This window comes from Palaemon carinicauda, chromosome 21, assembly GCF_036898095.1.
Source record: "Palaemon carinicauda isolate YSFRI2023 chromosome 21, ASM3689809v2, whole genome shotgun sequence".
NCBI classification, from domain to species: domain Eukaryota; kingdom Metazoa; phylum Arthropoda; class Malacostraca; order Decapoda; family Palaemonidae; genus Palaemon; species Palaemon carinicauda.
Genome location: NC_090745.1, coordinates 21,971,944 through 21,987,407, shown reverse-complemented (window position 1 = coordinate 21,987,407; position 15,464 = coordinate 21,971,944). Strand labels below are relative to the sequence as shown.

The 15,464-nt window shown below is 34.3% G+C and overlaps 1 protein-coding gene across 2 annotated transcripts in view; it reads right to left on the bottom strand.

Annotated features, from left to right (window-relative positions):
- nej (nejire) overlaps positions 1–15,157 on the bottom strand; it is a 96,212-nt gene extending 81,055 nt beyond the window's left edge. For both annotated transcript variants that reach the window (XM_068344868.1, XM_068344869.1), the window contains exon 1: positions 15,036–15,157. The gene's annotated coding sequence lies outside the window, so the exon portion shown is untranslated. The remainder of the gene's footprint in view (positions 1–15,035) is intronic.
- Between the last annotated feature and the right edge of the window lie 307 nt (positions 15,158–15,464).

Below are 15,464 nucleotides of genomic sequence, written 5' to 3'. Positions count from 1 at the left end.
AGACCACGAATTTTCAGCAACTTTAGTTAAACACGTAGGTTCTTTGTATTCAAGTGATTAGTAAAATAATATTAATCTTTTGGAAAAATTTAGCTTATAAATATCAACAATATAAAATTTTCAAATATTTTATATTGGCAAGTAGGTGCTATTTTTACAATCACATCTCATCAAAATGCAACATCCCAGTAAAAAATTGTATCTGTTTAAACACACTTGGCTGTTTTCATTGAAAGAAACAAAAATCAATTATTTGCTTTCTTAAGATGTTCAATAAATCACTAGTTTTTAGCCAGCATAGCTGGAACACCATCAGTGCATAACTTGTCATAATAAAGAAGTAAAATTTAGTCCTCCTTTGTGACATTGCTTTTTGAAGTTGTTAAAATGTCTGTTCTTCGTATCCTTCCGTTGAGGTTACCCAAGGAAAGATGTTTTTCATACAATTAAAACTCATCAGTGAAAGCACAAATAAGATATTTTTATGGCAAAAACCTGGAATCTGTTGAATCATGTAAAACTAACATAGATCACAGTGAGGAGATGGACAAAACAGGAACTCCTCGTCTATCATACGTTAAATCACTCACTCACTGCAACTAGCAGTTTTTCCTTGTCAGTTAGGATTAATCGAGTTCAAGGAAAAAATACTTCCATTCTCTGGGAGATACATCAATGAACACAACTTTTCTATTTTGTGTGTGTACATAGAATGATTTCAAACACACAATATTCAATGTGAAAGCAGAAATATACTACACATACTGTACATTTATCAAAGACCGCACTTGATAGACCAGAAGGCCATACTCATGCATCGTTATTCCTTTGAAGTTGCATTTGCGTCCAGTCGTCTTGATCGTCGGCATATCCTGGATGTTTACATTCCCACCACCTCGTCTGAGTGAAAGCGGCTTTAGTTCTTTTTGCCCAATGGAAATAATTCGATTCATTCAAAATTTCATGTCTTTTTCTTTCTCTGTCTTCGCCCACCATTTTGTGTACCTCGCTGCGTCACGGCACCCTTATAGTTTAGTCCTTTCACGCTGTAGTAAACGATGTTGTTCTACTTCCAAAATCCCCCCCCCCCCCCTTTTTTAACGAGATTTATTTCACTATTGGCACTCTGGACGTATCCTAGGCCCATACCCTATTAAAGTTTGATTTTTGATTATGTGTGATATTCCTCCTCATTTAATTCATATTCTTTCTAATACTTTCTATCTACCTTCGTGAGTCGGATTAACAAAAACACCTTTACAATCGTGTTTTAATGTTCAACGGAGGTTACAAACTTGGACCTCGTATACACCGACTCCCCTGGCATTGTAACAATTAAGGTTGGTTCTCCAGTTGGGACAGAATTATAAAAAAAAAAAAAAAAACTTCACCCCTTCTCTTTTCCTTTGCATTCACTATCCACACCTCACTTCCATAAAGGAGAATTTGCTCAACATATCCGCTCACTCTTGTCACTTAAGGTATCCGTAGAGATTCTCTTATCAATATCTTATACACATCCTGCTATCATCCATACTAACATTCAATATTCCATCACCATATTTACCGTTATTACCTCACCATGGCTTGATTTTATTCTGAACTCGTTTTTTTTACAAATATTTTCAAACTCTTATCATTTATTGCCTTTTTCAGTACAGAATTTAAAGGTTTAAAGGCCACGCAAGGGACAGTGATATTGCCATATCGAGCAGGATAATGCCCTTGAGACTGACCATATATACTGTATATATATGATCAGTGCCCAAGCCCCCCTCTTCACCCAAGCTAGGACCGAGGAGGGCCAGGCAATGGCTGCTAATGACTCAGCAGATAGCTCTATAGGCTCCCCCAAACTCCCCATCCTTAGCTCACAAGGATGGTAAGGTTGCGCAGCGACAGAAGAAACTAACGAATTTAGCGGGACTTGAACCCCAGTGTAGCGTTCACCAGTCAGGGAGGTTACCACCTCGATCACCTCAACCCTATTATAGTAAACATAATATATTCCACACATAAAAAAAAAAAATAACAATTCCGTCTCTTATCCTATAATTTTGCACCTATATTCACAGACTTATCTTTAAACCATTGTCATCATTCCCTCCATCAAGATACTGACAGCTATGGACACATTACAGACCATAGCCTCAGGTCCCCTTTCACAACAAAACAGGCTGACATAAGTCTTTTTTATAGTTTATATATAACATATTTGTTTTTATGTTACTGTTTTTAGAATAATTTATTCTTATTTTTTTCATCGCTTTTGTATTTCCTTATTTCCTTTCCTCACTGGGCTATTTTTCCCTGTTGAACCCCTTGGGCTTATAGCATCTTGCTTTTCCAACTAGGGTTGTAGCTTGCCTAGTAATAATAATAATAATAATAATAATAATAATAATAATAATAATAATAATAATAATAATAATAATAATCGCTATCTAGTTACATACATACCCTAATACACATTATAAAGAATTTTAACTCTCAACAATTTATCCATTATGATATACACTGTCAACACTCTCCAAATCATCTACCTGTCAATTATAAGAAGAGTTTAAAGGTCCACGTAAGCCACATAATTATTTCTGTTTACTTCAGCAAAAATACTAATCTAATCAGCATCCTACTTGAATTACCACTTGCTGTTTTCCCCCTATGTGGCTGTCTAGCACTTGTCTCCTCTCTCAATCAAAATCATACCATAAATAGATATCTAGCTAAAATTGGTGCATGGTACAAATTATGGGCCATGAAGTTGAATCTTAACAAAACTCAATGTATGATTGTAAGTAGGTCAAGGAGAGTGGCTCCTCAACATCCGGATCTCAGCATTGATAATAGTTTTTTTTTTATTTTAACTCTGCATGACTTAAAATTTTAGGTGTGATTCTCGACAGCAAATTTACTTTTGAGAAACACATTAGTTCTGTATCTTCTTCATTTACATAAAAAATTGGCTTTTTGAGAAAATCTTTCAGAATTTTCGGTGATCAATCTATTCTGAAGAAGTGTTTTAATTCTTTCATTCTACCTTGTTTCGAGCATTGTTCCCCAGTCTGGTCTTCAGCTGCTGATTCTCATCTTTAATTTGTTGGACAGGAACCAATAGTTGATTAAATTTCTTAACCCTGAAGTAGATATTAATCTCTGGCACCGTCGCTAAATTAGTTTGTTAAGCATGTCCCATAAGATTTTTTATAATTCTTATCATCCTTTATATTCAGATCTTCTCGGACAGTTCCATCCTGTTCGTAATACTAGGTATGCAGCTAATTTTAATAGCCAGGCCTTCTCCACCATGAGGCTCAATACTACACAGTACTCTAGAAGTTTTATTCCAGCTGTGACCAAGTTGTGGAATGAACTTCCTAATTGAGTAGTGGAATCAATAGAACTTCAAAAGTTCAAACTTGCAGCAAATGTTGAACAGGCTAACATAAGTTTTTTTAAAGTTTATATATGAAATATATGTTTTGATGTTGCAACTATGTTAAAAATATTTTAATTGTTCACTCTTTCTCAGATCGTTTATTTATTTCCTTATTTCCTTTCCTCACTGGGCTATTTTTCCCTGTTGGAGCCCTTGGGCTTATAGCATATTGCTTTTCTAACAAGGGTTGTAGCTCAGCAGCCTCAGCTAATAATAATAATAATAATAATAATAATAATAATTCTTTGGTATGGCAAGTAATCAAACAGATTTAATTCTCACAGTCGCCAGTATCATCGTTGCCTTTATTATATTTCCTCTCACCCTTCCTTTGGAGTCTATTGCCCATCAAAATCTGTTCAGCTATCAACACCTCATATATTCAGCCTCTTGCTTTCCTACCCAAAAGTACTGCATGCAATTCCTGAACTAGTTCGAACGCTTTAGACACACTCCACTAAATCTTATTGTGCTCTTGTTGACCTAAACTGTGAACCATGTACGTGATAGCTAGTTGACTGTGGTTGGGTAACTTAGATGTAGAAGGGCATAGGGCTAGAATCCATATATTATTTTTAGCTAAGCTATAACTCTAGTTTGAAAAGCAAGATGCTATAAGCCCAACGGCTACAAGGAAAAATAGCCCAGTAAGGAAAGGAAATAATTAAAATACAAGAGAAGTACTAAACAATCAAAACCAAAAATATTTTAAGAACAGTGACAACATTAAATTGACCTTTCATGTATAAAATATAAAAAAACCAAGAGAGAAATAAAATAGAACAGCGTGGCCGAGTGTACCCTCAAGCAAGATAACCCTAATCCAAGATAGTGAAAGGTCATGGCCATGGTACAGAGGCTATGGCACTACCAAAGACTAAAGAAGAGTGGTATGAATTTGGAGTGTCCTTCTCCTAGATGAGCTGCTTACCATAGCTAAAGTCTCTCTTCTACCCTTACCAAGAGGAAAATAGCCACTGAACAATTACACGGCCGTAGTTAATCCTTTCAGAAAAGAAGAATTGTTTGGTAATCTCAATGTTTTTATGTGAATGAGGACAGAGGAGAATGTGGAAATAATAGGCCAGACTATTCCGAGTATGTGTATTTAAAGAAAAAATGAGCCGTAACCAGAGAGAGGGATCTAATGTAGTACTGTCTGGTCAGTCAAAAGACCAGAGTCTAGCAGTAGTATCTCAATGAGTGGTTGGTGCCTTGGCCAACCTACAACCCAGAAGACTTAATGAGAAACCGCATGGCCTCTCCTGCCTTGAGCCAGCCTCAGGGACAAGATGCATTTTGAATAATAGAAATAAAATAAGAACAATGGTATTCTGTATTTACTCACAACATGGGTAGGTATACGTAACTTCAATACTGAAACTTCTATAGGTGAATTATGGACGTATATAATTAGTTTTTCCCCAAATAAATGGACAAATAAACAAATAAAAGATTCTTTAATCCCTTACACTTTGGACAGTATTTTATTCCCATGCCTGACCAAGCAATCTTTAAAAACAGAAAAAGGAAAAAAAATCGAAACCAAAACTAGTCCTCATATCAAATCCTTTCTAATAAAAGATTCTTTGATCCCTTACACTTTGGACAGTATTTTATTCCCATGCCTGGCCAAGCACTCTTTAAAAACAGAAAAGGGGGAAAAAATCGAAACCAAAGTTAATCCTCATATCAAATCCTTTCTAATAAAAGATTCTTTAATCCCTTACACTTTGGACAGTATTTTATTCCCATGCCTGGCCAAGCAATCTTTAAAAACAGAAAAGGGGGAAAAATCGAAACCAAAGTTAATCCTCATATCAAATCCTTTCTAATAAAAGATTCTTTGATCCCTTACACTTTGGACAGTATTTTATTCCCATGCCTGGCCAAGCAATCTTTAAAAACAGAAAAGGGGGAAAATCGAAACCAAAGTTAATCCTCATATCAAATCCTTTCTAATAAAAGATTCTTTGATCCCTTACACTTTGGACAGTATTTTATTCCCATGCCTGGCCAAGCAATCTTTAAAAACAGAAAAGGAGGAAAAATCGAAACCAAAGTTAATCCTCATATCAAATCCTTTCTAATAAAAGATTCTTTGATCCCTTACACTTTGGACAGTATTTTATTCCCATGCCTGGCCAAGCAATCTTTAAAAACAGAAAAGGGGGAAAAATCGAAACCAAAAGTAGTCCTCATATCAAATCCTTTCTAATAAAAGATTCTTTGATCCCTTACACTTTGGACAGTATTTTATTCCCATGCCTGGCCAAGCAATCTTTAAAAACAGGAAAGGGGGAAAAATCGAAACCAAAGTTAATCCTCATATCAAATCCTTTCTAATAAAAGATTCTTTGATCCCTTACACTTTGGACAGTATTTTATTCCCATGCCTGGCCAAGCAATCTTTAAAAACAGAAAAGGGGGAAAAATCGAAACCAAAGTTAATCCTCATATCAAATCCTTTCTAATAAAAGATTCTTTGATCCCTTACACTTTGGACAGTATTTTATTCCCATGCCTGGCCAAGCAATCTTTAAAAACAGAAAAAGGACAAAAAAATCGAAACCAAAACTAGTCCTCATATCAAATCCTTTCTAATAAAAGATTCTTTGATCCCTTACACTTTGGACAGTATTTTATTCCCATGCCTGGCCAAGCAATCTTTAAAAACAGAAAAGGAGGAAAAATCGAAACCAAAGTTAATCCTCATATCAAATCCTTTCTAATAAAAGATTCTTTGATCCCTTACACTTTGGACAGTATTTTATTCCCATGCCTGGCCAAGCAATCTTTAAAAACAGGAAAGGGGGAAAAAATCGAAACCAAAGTTAATCCTCATATCAAATCCTTTCTAATAAAAGATTCTTTGATCCCTTACACTTTGGACAGTATTTTATTCCCATGCCTGGCCAAGCAATCTTTAAAAACAGAAAAGGGGGAAAAATCGAAACCAAAAGTAGTCCTCATATCAAATCCTTTCTAATAAAAGATTCTTTGATCCCTTACACTTTGGACAGTATTTTATTCCCATGCCTGGCCAAGCAATCTTTAAAAACAGAAAAGGGGGAAAAATCGAAATAAAAGTTAATCCTCATATCAAATCCTTTCTAATAAAAGATTCTTTGATCCCTTACACTTTGGACAGTATTTTATTCCCATGCCTGGCCAAGCAATCTTTAAAAACAGAAAAGGGGGAAAAATCGAAACCAAAGTTAATCCTCATATCAAATCCTTTCTAATAAAAGATTCTTTAATCCCTTACACTTTGGACAGTATTTTATTCCCATGCCTGGCCAAGCAATCTTTAAAAACAGAAAAAGGACAAAAAAAATCGCAACCAAAACTAGTCCTCATATCAAATCCTTTCTAATAAAAGATTCTTTGATCCCTTACACTTTGGACAGTATTTTATTCCCATGCCTGGCCAAGCAATCTTTAAAAACATAAAAAGGGGGAAAAAATCGAAACCTAAGTTAATCCTCATATCAAATCCTTTCTAATAAAAGATTCTTTAATCCCTTACACTTTGGACAGTATTTTATTCCCATGCCTGGCCAAGCAATCTTTAAAAACAGAAAAAGGAAAAAAATCGAAACCAAAACTAGTCCTCATATCAAATCCTTTCTAATAAAAGATTCTTTGATCCCTTACACTTTGGACAGTATTTTATTCCCATGCCTGGCCAAGCAATCTTTAAAAACAGGAAAGGGGGAAAAAATCGAAACTAAAGTTAATCCTCATATCAAATCCTTTCTAATAAAAGATTCTTTAATCCCTTACACTTTGGACAGTATTTTATTCCCATGCCTGGCCAAGCAATCTTTAAAAACAGAAAAAGGAAAAAAAAAATCGAAACCAAAACTAGTCCTCATATCAAATCATTTCTAATAAAAGATTCTTTGATCCCTTACACTTTGGACAGTATTTTATTCCCATGCCTGGCCAAGCAATCTTTAAAAACAGAAAAAGGAAAAAAAAATCGAAACCAAAACTAGTCCTCATATCAAATCCTTTCTAATAAAAGATTCTTTGATCCCTTACACTTTGGACAGTATTTTATTCACATGCCTGGCCAAGCAATCTTTAAAAACCGAAAAAGGAAAAAAAAATCGAAACCAAAACTAGTCCTCATATCAAATCCTTTCTAATAAAAGATTCTTTGATCCCTTACACTTTGGACAGTATTTTATTCCCATGCCTGGCCAAGCAACCTTTAAAAACAGAAAAGGGGGAAAAATCGAAACCAAAGTTAATCCTCATATCAAATCCTTTCTAATAAAAGATTCTTTGATCCCTTACACTTTGGACAGTATTTTATTCCCATGCCTGGCCAAGCAATCTTTAAAAACAGAAAAGGGGGAAAAAATCGAAACCAAAGTTAATCCTCATATCAAATCCTTTCTAATAAAAGATTCTTTGATCCCTTACACTTTGGACAGTATTTTATTCCCATGCCTGGCCAAGCAATCTTTAAAAACAGAAAAGGGGGAAAAATCGAAACCAAAGTTAATCCTCATATCAAATCCTTTCTAATAAAAGATTCTTTGATCCCTTACACTTTGGACAGTATTTTATTCCCATGCCTGACCAAGCAATCTTTAAAAACAGAAAAGGGGGAAAAATCGAAACCAAAGTTAATCCTCATATCAAATCCTTTCTAATAAAAGATTCTTTGATCCCTTACACTTTGGACAGTATTTTATTCCCATGCCTGGCCAAGCAATCTTTAAAAACAGAAAAAGGAAAAAAAAATCGAAACCAAAACTAGTCCTCATATCAAATCCTTTCTAATAAAAGATTCTTTGATCCCTTACACTTTGGACAGTATTTTATTCCCATGCCTGGCCAAGCAATCTTTAAAAACCGAAAAAGGAAAAAAAAATCGAAACCAAAACTAGTCCTCATATCAAATCCTTTCTAATAAAAGATTCTTTGATCCCTTACACTTTGGACAGTATTTTATTCCCATGCCTGGCCAAGCAATCTTTAAAAACAGAAAAGGGGGAGAAAATCGAAACCAAAGTTAATCCTCATATCAAATCCTTTCTAATAAAAGATTCTTTGATCCCTTACACTTTGGACAGTATTTTATTCCCATGCCTGGCCAAGCAATCTTTAAAAACAGAAAAGGGGGAAAAAATCGAAACCAAAGTTAATCCTCATATCAAATCCTTTCTAATAAAAGATTCTTTGATCCCTTACACTTTGGACAGTATTTTATTCCCATGCCTGGCCAAGCAATCTTTAAAAACAGAAAAGGGGGAAAAATCGAAACCAAAGTTAATCCTCATATCAAATCCTTTCTAATAAAAGATTCTTTGATCCCTTACACTTTGGACAGTATTTTATTCCCATGCCTGGCCAAGCAATCTTTAAAAACAGAAAAAGGAAAAAAAATCGAAACCAAAACTAGTCCTCATATCAAATCCTTTCTAATAAAATAAATTCTTTAATCCCTTACACTTTGGACAGTATTTTATTCCCATGCCTGGCCAAGCAATCTTTAAAAACAGAAAAAGGAAAAAAAATCGAAACCAAAACTAGTCCTCATATCAAATCCTTTCTAATAAAAGATTCTTTGATCCCTTACACTTTGGACAGTATCTTATTCACATGCCTGGCCAAGCAATCTTTAAAAACAGAAAAAGGAAAAAAAAATCGAAACCAAAACTAGTCCTCATACCAAATCCTTTCTAATAAAATATTCTTTGATCCCTTACACTTTGGACAGTATTTTATTCCCATGCCTGGCCAAGCAATCTTTAAAAACAGAAAAGGGGGAAAAATCGAAACCAAAGTTAATCCTCATATCAAATCCTTTCTAATAAAAGATTCTTTGATCCCTTACACTTTGGACAGTATTTTATTCCCATGCCTGGCCAAGCAATCTTTAAAAACAGGAAAGGGGGAAAAAATCGAAACCTAAGTTAATCCTCATATCAAATCCTTTCTAATAAAAGATTCTTTAATCCCTTACACTTTGGACAGTATTTTATTCCCATGCCTGGCCAAGCAATCTTTAAAAACAGAAAAAGGACAAAAAAAATCGCAACCAAAACTAGTCCTCATATCAAATCCTTTCTAATAAAAGATTCTTTGATCCCTTACACTTTGGACAGTATTTTATTCCCATGCCTGGCCAAGCAATCTTTAAAAACAGAAAAAGGAAAAAAAATCGAAACCAAAACTAGTCCTCATATCAAATCCTTTCTAATAAAAGATTCTTTGATCCCTTACACTTTGGACAGTATTTTATTCACATGCCTGGCCAAGCAATCTTTAAAAACCGAAAAAGGAAAAAAAAATCGCAACCAAAACTAGTCCTCATATCAAATCCTTTCTAATAAAAGATTCTTTGATCCCTTACACTTAGGACAGTATTTTATTCCCATGCCTGGCCAAGCAATCTTTAAAAACAGAAAAGGGGGAGAAAATCGAAACCAAAGTTAATCCTCATATCAAATCCTTTCTAATAAAAGATTCTTTGATCCCTTACACTTTGGACAGTATTTTATTCCCATGCCTGGCCAAGCAATCTTTAAAAACAGAAAAGGGGGAAAATCGAAACCAAAGTTAATCCTCATATCAAATCCTTTCTAATAAAAGATTCTTTGATCCCTTACACTTTGGACAGTATTTTATTCCCATGCCTGGCCAAGCAATCTTTAAAAACAGAAAAGGGGGAAAAATCGAAACCAAAGTTAATCCTCATATCAAATCCTTTCTAATAAAAGATTCTTTGATCCCTTACACTTTGGACAGTATTTTATTCCCATGCCTGGCCAAGCAATCTTTAAAAACAGAAAAGGGGGAAAAATCGAAACCAAAGTTAATCCTCATATCAAATCCTTTCTAATAAAAGATTCTTTGATCCCTTACACTTTGGACAGTATTTTATTCCCATGCCTGGCCAAGCAATCTTTAAAAACAGAAAAGGGGGAAAAATCGAAACCAAAGTTAATCCTCATATCAAATCCTTTCTAATAAAAGATTCTTTGATCCCTTACACTTTGGACAGTATTTTATTCCCATGCCTGGCCAAGCAATCTTTAAAAACAGAAAAGGGGGAAAAAATCGAAACCAAAGTTAATCCTCATATCAAATCCTTTCTATTAAAAGATTCTTTGATCCCTTACACTTTGGACAGTATTTTATTCCCATGCCTGGCCAAGCAATCTTTAAAAACAGAAAAGGGGGAAAAATCGAAACCAAAGTTAATCCTCATATCAAATCCTTTCTAATAAAAGATTCTTTGATCCCTTACACTTTGGACAGTATTTTATTCCCATGCCTGGCCAAGCAATCTTTAAAAACAGAAAAGGGGGAAAAAATCGAAATAAAAGTTAATCCTCAAATCAAATCCTTTCTAATAAAAGATTCTTTGATCCCTTACACTTTGGACAGTATTTTATTCCCATGCCTGGCCAAGCAATCTTTAAAAACAGAAAAGGGGGAAAAAATCGAAACCAAAGTTAATCATCATATCAAATCCTTTCTAATAAAAGATTCTTTAATCCCTTACACTTTGGACAGTATTTTATTCCCATGCCTGGCCAAGCAATCTTTAAAAACAGAAAAAGGACAAAAAAAATCGCAACCAAAACTAGTCCTCATATCAAATCCTTTCTAATAAAAAAAATTCTTTGATCCCTTACACTTTGGACAGTATTTTATTCCCATGCCTGGCCAAGCAATCTTTAAAAACAGAAAAAGGAAAAAAAATCGAAACCAAAACTAGTCCTCATATCAAATCCTTTCTAATAAAAGATTCTTTGATCCCTTACACTTTGGACAGTATTTTATTCACATGCCTGGCCAAGCAATCTTTAAAAACAGAAAAAGGAAAAAAAAATCGAAACCAAAACTAGTCCTCATATCAAATCCTTTCTAATAAAAGATTCTTTGATCCCTTACACTTTGGACAGTATTTTATTCCCATGCCTGGCCAAGCAATCTTTAAAAACAGAAAAGGGGGAAAAATCGAAACCAAAGTTAATCCTCATATCAAATCCTTTCTAATAAAAGATTCTTTGATCCCTTACACTTTGGACAGTATTTTATTCCCATGCCTGGCCAAGCAATCTTTAAAAACAGGAAAGGGGGAAAAAATCGAAACCAAAGTTAATCCTCATATCAAATCCTTTCTAATAAAAGATTCTTTAATCCCTTACACTTTGGACAGTATTTTATTCCCATGCCTGGCCAAGCAATCTTTAAAAACAGAAAAAGGACAAAAAAAATCGAAACCAAAACTAGTCCTCATATCAAATCCCTTCTAATAAAAGATTCTTTGATCCCTTACACTTTGGACAGTATTTTATTCCCATGCCTGGCCAAGCAATCTTTAAAAACAGAAAAAGGAAAAAAAAATCGAAACCAAAACTAGTCCTCATATCAAATCCTTTCTAATAAAAGATTCTTTGATCCCTTACACTTTGGACAGTATTTTATTCACATGCCTGGCCAAGCAATCTTTAAAAACCGAAAAAGGAAAAAAAAAATCGAAACCAAAACTAGTCCTCATATCAAATCATTTCTAATAAAAGATTCTTTGATCCCTTACACTTTGGACAGTATTTTATTCCCATGCCTGGCCAAGCAATCTTTAAAAACAGAAAAGGGGGAAAAAATCGAAACCAAAGTTAATCCTCATATCAAATCCTTTCTAATAAAAGATTCTTTGATCCCTTACACTTTGGACAGTATTTTATTCCCATGCCTGGCCAAGCAATCTTTAAAAACAGAAAAGGGGGAAAAATCGAAACCAAAGTTAATCCTCATATCAAATCCTTTCTAATAAAAGATTCTTTGATCCCTTACACTTTGGACAGTATTTTATTCCCATGCCTGGCCAAGCAATCTTTAAAAACAGAAAAGGGGGAAAAAATCGAAACCAAAGTTAATCCTCATATCAAATCCTTTCTAATAAAAGATTCTTTGATCCCTTACACTTTGGACAGTATTTTATTCCCATGCCTGGCCAAGCAATCTTTAAAAACATAAAAAGGGGGAAAAATCGAAACCTAAGTTAATCCTCATATCAAATCCTTTCTAATAAAAGATTCTTTAATCCCTTACACTTTGGACAGTATTTTATTCCCATGCCTGGCCAAGCAATCTTTAAAAACAGAAAAAGGAAAAAAAATCGAAACCAAAACTAGTCCTCATATCAAATCCTTTCTAATAAAAGATTCTTTGATCCCTTACACTTTGGACAGTATTTTATTCCCATGCCTGGCCAAGCAATCTTTAAAAACAGAAAAAGGAAAAAAATCGAAACCAAAACTAGTCCTCATATCAAATCCTTTCTAATAAAAGATTCTTTGATCCCTTACACTTTGGACAGTATTTTATTCCCATGCCTGGCCAAGCAATCTTTAAAAACAGGAAAGGGGGAAAAATCGAAACTAAAGTTAATCCTCATATCAAATCCTTTCTAATAAAAGATTCTTTAATCCCTTACACTTTGGACAGTATTTTATTCCCATGCCTGGCCAAGCAATCTTTAAAAACAGAAAAAGGAAAAAAAAATCGCAACCAAAACTAGTCCTCATATCAAATCCTTTCTAATAAAAGATTCTTTGATCCCTTACACTTTGGACAGTATTTTATTCCCATGCCTGGCCAAGCAATCTTTAAAAACAGAAAAAGGAAAAAAAAATCGAAACCAAAACTAGTCCTCATATCAAATCCTTTCTAATAAAAGATTCTTTGATCCCTTACACTTTGGACAGTATTTTATTCCCATGCCTGGCCAAGCAATCTTTAAAAACAGAAAAGGGGGAAAAAATCGAAACCAAAGTTAATCCTCATATCAAATCCTTTCTAATAAAAGATTCTTTGATCCCTTACACTTTGGACAGTATTTTATTCCCATGCCTGGCCAAGCAATCTTTAAAAACAGAAAAGGGGGAAAAATCGAAACCAAAGTTAATCCTCATATCAAATCCTTTCTAATAAAAGATTCTTTAATCCCTTACACTTTGGACAGTATTTTATTCCCATGCCTGGCCAAGCAATCTTTAAAAACAGAAAAAGGAAAAAAATCGCAACCAAAACTAGTCCTCATATCAAATCCTTTCTAATAAAAGATTCTTTGATCCCTTACACTTTGGACAGTATTTTATTCCCATGCCTGGCCAAGCAATCTTTAAAAACAGAAAAAGGAAAAAAAAATCGAAACCAAAACTAGTCCTCATATCAAATCCTTTCTAATAAAAGATTCTTTGATCCCTTACACTTTGGACAGTATTTTATTCCCATGCCTGGCCCAGCAATCTTTAAAAACAGAAAAGGGGGAAAAAATCGAAACCAAAGTTAATCCTCATATCAAATCCTTTCTAATAAAAGATTCTTTGATCCCTTACACTTTGGACAGTATTTTATTCCCATGCCTGGCCAAGCAATCTTTAAAAACAGAAAAGGGGGAAAAATCGAAACCAAAGTTAATCCTCATATCAAATCCTTTCTAATAAAAGATTCTTTAATCCCTTACACTTTGGACAGTATTTTATTCCCATGCCTGGCCAAGCAATCTTTAAAAACAGAAAAAGGAAAAAAATCGAAACCAAAACTAGTCCTCATATCAAATCCTTTCTAATAAAAGATTCTTTGATCCCTTACACTTTGGACAGTATTTTATTCCCATGCCTGGCCAAGCAATCTTTAAAAACAGAAAAGGGGGAAAAATCGAAACCAAAGTTAATCCTCATATCAAATCTTTTCTAATAAAAGATTCTTTGATCCCTTACACTTTGGACAGTATTTTATTCCCATGCCTGGCCAAGCAATCTTTAAAAACAGAAAAGGGGGAAAAATCGAAACCAAAGTTAATCCTCATATCAAATCCTTTCTAATAAAAGATTCTTTGATCCCTTACACTTTGGACAGTATTTTATTCCCATGCCTGGCCAAGCAATCTTTAAAAACAGAAAAGGGGGAAAAAATCGAAACCAAAATTAATCCTCATATCAAACCCCTTCTAAGAAAAAGAAAAAAAAAAGGTGTGACATGAGAGCATCCGGATGATTAGCCTAAACCACTTCCGAATTACTGTAGTTGTCCTAGTAACTATACTTTATGTAAATTATATAAAATAAAGGGAGAGGCTTGGCTGTAGCCTAGAACATGGGATCGATTTCTTAGAGTTCATGCAATTACCTATAAATCAGAGTTGCCCGAGATAAGCTAAAATATACGGTCTCTTGACTTATACAGTATATATCAAGAAATACTCCGAAAACAGAACAATCTACTCTGGTATAACCAAATGTCTGAAAATTTATCAGCTGTTGCACCATTCAACCAATCGTCATAGTTTTTAATTGTCAGTTGCTTTCTGTTGAAAATCTTCAAAATTTAGAAAAAAACGATAAATACTGGACGATGTCGTAATGATTAGCACACAGACCAGCTAACAAAGCTAGTTTGATCTAGTTATTCATATTTTCGAAATGTAATGTTAAACACGCATACTAGAAAAAAAGTCACACCTTGAATTGAATAAATACATCGAGATTAAAGATTTGCCTTCATCAAATCTACTCAACTTTCCTCTAAACAGCCTAGATAGATTTTCTCTAAAACTTACATTACAATGCAGAGGATGTCTTGTTTCTTCCTTCAGTAAGATCTGGTTCCAGGTCCAAGAGCAGGCTGTAACGTCTGATTTACACTCTTCTTACTAACTAACACCATCCTGAGGTGTTGAACACCAGAAGTCGAATGACCATCCAGTGAGGTGCAAGAGGGAAAGAAAGCTTGAACATTTCATAATGTTTCGTCATGTTAACTGAAGTTACTCGAGTTGTACGTACATAATGTTGGTACGTTTTCGTTGATGCACCGTACGAGGAAAACGAAGCCATTATATGTACAGTAGGAGAACGATTCGAGCCGTACGTACAGGATTGTATAGATATGTGCATAAAAGTAGTTTTGTTGTTTTTACTGCCATCTTGCACTATTGTTGTAGGTCAAATTGTAATTTTGTATATTTTGTAATGTACTCTCATATCCC